Source organism: Lutra lutra, chromosome 4 (genome assembly GCF_902655055.1).
Source record: "Lutra lutra chromosome 4, mLutLut1.2, whole genome shotgun sequence".
Lineage (NCBI taxonomy): Eukaryota > Metazoa > Chordata > Mammalia > Carnivora > Mustelidae > Lutra > Lutra lutra.
Genome location: NC_062281.1, coordinates 189,467,375 through 189,473,374, shown reverse-complemented (window position 1 = coordinate 189,473,374; position 6,000 = coordinate 189,467,375).

The following is a 6,000-nucleotide window of genomic DNA, read 5'->3' as shown; positions in this document are numbered from 1 at the left end:
TGTGGGAACAGAGCAGGGAAGGGAGTTGAGGCTCAGAGATGCTGAACAACTTGCTGGGGACCAAATAGCCGGGAAGTGACAGAGACTGGTGGTGGCGTCCATGTCCCTGACCACTGCCCCACACTGCCTCACAATGTGTTTCCTGTCTTTGGGCTTGCAAGTGATCGATCCCTGCTTTTGGCCACCTGCCCACTTACCCCATCTGAAGAGACAGGGAGAAGACAACTATCTCCAAGCCAAGGAGAGAGGTCTCAGAAAGAACCAACATGGCCAATATGTTGATTTTGGATTTCCAGCCTCCAAGCTGTGAGAGAAAAAATTTCTGTTGTGTAGAAATTCTCGACCTGCCTGTGGTCCTTTGTTACGGCAGCCCTGGGATGCAATGCTGGGCCACAGCCCCAGGGATAAGCTTCCTGCCTCATAGCCCCGATAGTGGGTTCATGGTCAGAGTCAACACCAGTACAGACCCCTTATATTTCCTCCTTTGCCCTCCCCACCACCTGCCCTGTGGGAAGAGAGTCCCCTTCTTCAACCCCCAAACCTGGGATGCTTAAAAACAAAAGTCCTCCCCAAGTGAGGCATTTAATAGACACACAATCTGTATCTAAACACTTTCTTATAGAGAATCGTCAACTTTGTGGGCTTGGTCACATCTGGATTCTTCCCCTACCTTCCCCCCCCGCCCGTCTCTTATTCCCCCTGCAGTGAGCCCTGGGCCCCAGCTCCTCCCAGGAGTGAGTCAGGCTCTGACCCTTACAGCCTGGCCTTCTCCAGTGTGGTGTCTCTGCTAGTGTATGGGGCTCTGAGGTGGGGAGAGAGCTCAGGAATCAGAGCCTACAAGGCGAGCTCAGAAAGGGGTGGGAGTGGGGGAAACTGCTTGGCTGAGATTTTCTTTCCTTTCATTTTGCTAAAGTTTTTATGGAAGCTTAAAATGCATGTGAAAAAGTGTACGTTCTAAGTGTTCAGCTCAGTGAATTGTCTCAAGCCCAGACCCAGACGAATAGTGCCCAGTCAAAATACAGAAAGCTAGCAGGACCCCAGAGGTCCCCCTCATGCCCTTTTCTAGCTACAGCCCCCAGAGGGAGAACCTAGCAGTACTACCCTCCATCCCAGGCTAAGGTCCCGTGCGATGGGGGCCTCACACTTTGGAAGACTTCCCTTGAAATTCTTTAGTCCCCCTCTGGTGGCTGAGAGAGCCAGGGCAAACAATGCTTTCTGGACAAAGCACCCCAAACCCAGTCCAAGGTCTGTAAGGGCCTGGGTCTCTATTTCTCCTCTAGTGTTCTTTCCAGCCCCCTGCCCTGTACATAGGACCAAGCAGTTGCCCCCATGGGGCTCTGGGACTCACACCTATGGTTTGTCCTGGGGTCCGACATTGAGTCTCTGGTTCTGGGAGTGTGGGCTGGTGTGCCGAGCACTTCTGCTGGCCAGCATGTATTTCTCCTGTGAGATTGTGCAAGATCGGGCCACTAGAGTGGTGCTGACATGCTGATTTGGAACAACTCACTCACTCTGGACACAGGACGAGCTCAGGGCTCCGGGCTCCCATGGGGCCACTGCTATCCTCTGGCTGGAGCTAGGTGCCACCTCTTGCCCATCTGCTTTCTGGCTATAGTGACACCTCTGGTCTGCAGGATTGAGGACGGCAGGGCTGGTGGCAAGTGTCCCCAACACTGTGTCCTTCTGGCTCCCAGGCCAGTGACCCATTCTCTTCTCCAGGATCCCACCTGTCAGGCGGTCTGGTAGGTGGCAGCATCCCTACCTTCCAAGGGCTTCTGAGACCATTCCTCCCTAAGGCCCATGGACCCTTCTTGCTGGTGTCTTCTCATTTTCTACCAGTGTGGGATGTTGTGCTCTATCGTCTTAAGTCATGCCAGACAAAGGATGAACACTCCTTGCATGAAAGGGACCTCTCTCTTCTTGCCCAGGCCTTGTCCCCCTACCCCTCTCCCTGTGGATGCTGGTGCGGAAGGCAGGTGTACGGCCAACATGGAAAGAGATTGTATTCTGGGAAGGCCATGATTACAGCCCCAAAACTCAAAAAAAGAGTTGACTGTTCCATGTGTATGTTACAAATGCTCGAACAGCAGACCTACCATTTCTGGAACATGCATTACTACACGCACGCTGGTAAGATTTGCATCTGCGGTCATTGTCACCAAAGGTCAGTAACCGCCTCTGAGAGAGTCGTGAGAAGTGAGGACACAGGGGCGGCCCGGTGCAGGCGGCAGCATCATGAGCGGGGCTCCGGCGGCCCTGGGTTGATGCAACAGGGAACGGCAGAGATGAGAAGATCTATACTATTTCTGTAACAACAGGTTCCAGAGAACCACAGCCCTGTGAATTGTAATGGCACTGTTACCTTCTCCTGCTGGTGGGAGAGATGAAATTAGCCAGGAAAGGCACGTCTGACGACAAAGAACACGAAGCCAGGGCTTCTGGATCTAAATGGGAGAGACGGTGTCTGGACACTAACAGGAAACGCCACCAGCCATAAAGAAACAGACCATATGATACACAAATATGTAAGTAACTCACTCTCTGTCCACTGTTCTAAATCTTCATCAGTCAATCACCATGTCTCATGTGCACCCATGAGCTTTGTGAAGTATTTTTTAGCAAAACTGTTTGTCTAGACAAGGGTCCTGCAGAAACAACACTTGCCCTGAGACTTGCAGACCACAAGGATGGCATGTCACCCACGGGTATAGTTGCCGGATCATGTAGGTTCGGTTGCGGGAGGCTTGGCCCATTGCCTGAAGAAGTTTTGCCAATTTACACTCCTACCAGCGATGTCCCAGGGCTCCTGTTGTCCGCCCCCCCCCCCCATCCCTGCCTGCCCCTGGTACTTCCTTTTCACTGGTTCATCCTGGTTCTGGGAATAGTGGGATCCTATTATAGTCTTAATTTGCTCTTCCCTGATCATTAATGAAATGGAGAACCTTGTCACATTTTCCTGGGCCATTCTGGGGGCCTCTCTCTTGCTGTTGCTGTAGGGGTTCTCCATCTCATTCTAGATGGGAGTCTCTGCTCAGATCCATGTATCACAGATATCCTCCCCCGTCCTGTGGCTTCTAGCTGGGACTTTCAAGTGCTCTGGGGTTGCCCCTACACGGCCCATTTGGACCTTTTTAAGAATGGGAGCTCTCACCACTGCCAAGGGTTCCCAGCAGCAGGCATGGAAGAGAGAGAGAACAGGAGTGAGGGGAGGAGAGTTGGGGAGACACCCACTGCTCCTGATGTTGGAGGCATCCTCTGTGAGGCTCAGCACCCAGCCCCTGCGGTCCGGCAGAGCGGGGTCAAGTACTGGTTACCCAAGATTTCAGCTACGTGACCCTGGGTGGCTGTCTTGATCTTGGCTGCTGGTTCTTCTGCATCTGAGTCACCTGGAAGGCTCCTTAGAACATCCGTCCCCACCCCAGATGAGAATTTATGTTTCTAACAAGGGATGCTGATGGTCCTGGTCCGGACACCCCACTTTTGGCACCACTGCTATAAACCTGATGCCCTGTAGGTCACTGTCTCAGAGCCAGGAAGGGAAATGGAAACCGAAGTGTTTGCACACCCGCTTACCCCCTGGTCTGACCCAGTGGGAGGCGTGGGCAGGTGTTCTTCCGTAGCAGGCCCAGATCTGTAAGGTGTCTGGGTCTCAGGGCTCCCACAGACCCCACTGAGACCCCACTGTAAGCCAGCAGGCCCTGCAGTCAGCCAGATCCTGGCACCTCCCTCACTCATGGGTGACCTGGGGCAAGCGGCTTACCTTCTGTACCCTCCTTGCCTGTAAAACAGCCATCAGGACAGGAATTTCAGGGAGGCACGAGGGAGGTGACACATACACAGAGCTCAGCATGCGACTGGCACTAAGGAACCCCTCCATTCATGGTGGACAGTCATTCTTCTTATTATTAATCATATAATAATAATTCACTCTTATTATTAATTCTGGAGTTCCGGCTCTGCAGGAAAAGAAGGAAAACTGCAAAATGGAATAGTCAGATGGTGATCTTTCTCTAGAAAATAGCAATGCCTGGTGGAATAGAGGGGAGAACCCCATATTCAAAGCTGTCCCTGCCACCTGCTGCTCTCTCCAGAGTGCACATGCACCCACAGGCAAACAGACACATATGGACACACACACACACTCACCCACACACCTGCTTCCTCAACGTACATCTGAGACCTTTTGCTAGTTGCCCTTTAAATGGTCCGACTCTTTGTAGGCTAAGTACGACATGGGGTCTCACCGACACACCTACAGGGGGAGGCCTGAGCAACACGGCTGTCCCCTTAGCTGTGGCGGGCAACCATGCACGCACACTCCTGCTGACCATCCCTGCGCAGCCTCCAGCCTCCCCCTAACCCCTTGCCTCTGCCCACACTCTCCTCACCAGTCCAAGCTTCATCTGAGATGTGAGAACTTGTGGAAAGAGGACTGAGGGTATCAGAAGGGACTAGAACAGAGAAAAAGGGTTTCGCCTGGGCCCCCAGCATGCTCTATCCATTGTCTCACTCCATGCTAAAGGCAAGGAGGGAAGGAGGAAAGGAGGTGGTTTCTGGAGCCCGTTGTCTGGGTCTGACACTCACTTGCTGTGTGTCTTTGGGAAAGCTACTTAACCTCTCTGTGTCAAGATTTCCTACTCTGTAAAGTGAGGATGATAATTATACCTCCCCCTAGGACTGCTAGGAAGAGTTAGTGAGTTAAGGTTCATAAAGTGCTTAGCAGAGCGTCTGGCACACAGTAGGCCCGTGATAGCTGTGAGTGGTCATTATTATCTCTATGATAAGTCCTACAGAGGAGATGAGGAGCTGGGCTCCGAGAGCGCCACATGCAGTGAAAGTGGCAGATGGGAACTGGGGCCAGGCTCCCTTAGGACTCACCAGAAGTTATGCCCGCTCCACAGAGGCAGTTCCCCTTCTCCCCAAACCAGCAGCTCCCCCAGCCTGTTCCATATCAGTCCACTCCCTCCTTCCAGATGACCAGACCCAAAACCCTGTTGTCACTCTACCTTAGCTCTCTCTCACAGCCTCAACCGATCCAGATCCAGGGGCTCCACCTTCAAATGCACAGAGAGTCTACTGGCTCCCCACCCCCACTGCTCTGCAGGCCCCAGCTGGTCCCCCCTCCAGTCCCCTACAACTCCCCTCCAGGAGCAACAGCTAGAGGGACCCAGCATTCCCCCTCTCTGCTTCAAATCTCCAAGGGCTCCCATCTTGCTCAGATCACAGCCAGAGCCCTTATGGTGGCCCCAATTTCCTGCATCCCCAGCACCCAGTCCCTCTCTCGCCTGACCTTCTTCAGCCCTCACTCACCCTGCTCCAGGCCCCCTGGATTCCTGATGTCCCTCCAACACCTCCCTCCTCCACCTCTTGCCCTGGGAATGCTTTCCCCCACAGATCCACATGGCTCACACCGACCCTTACTTCAGGTCCTTGCTCATAGGCCAAGGCCATAGTGCTCATGGACCACTCTGCTTCAAATTGCAAACCAGCCCCCAACCAGCCCCACCTCCTCCTTACTTTGTCAGTCTCACAAACTATTATTATTTCCCATTTCCTGATTTATCTTACTCTATTTTCTTTTTTGTCCACTAGAATCTAGGCTCCACGAAGGCAGGAATACAGGCTTGCACCATACCCAGGGCTTAAAACTGTGCCTGGAACATAGCTCAGTGAATGTTTGTTGAATGAGCAAATGACCCGACAGAGCTTGGAGGGAGAGAAACTGCGCTTGGCTCCGTCCTTCCTCCCTTCTCACCCTTGGCGGGTTTCCCTGTGTACCCACAGCAGAAGCTCAGTAAGTGGACACACGATCTAGGTCTCCCTGCCTTTGATTTTCTGGCTGGTTAGATTTTTAGAACATCTTTTCTGAGCCATTCACATGTAGATTTTCACGGAGCAACTATTGACTGGTAGAGAGAGAACCACAGTCTCCAAGCAGAGCAGCGATAGGGCTGGGGGCGTGGGGAGTTGCTCCATACCACCGCTGGGGCTAGTGAAACG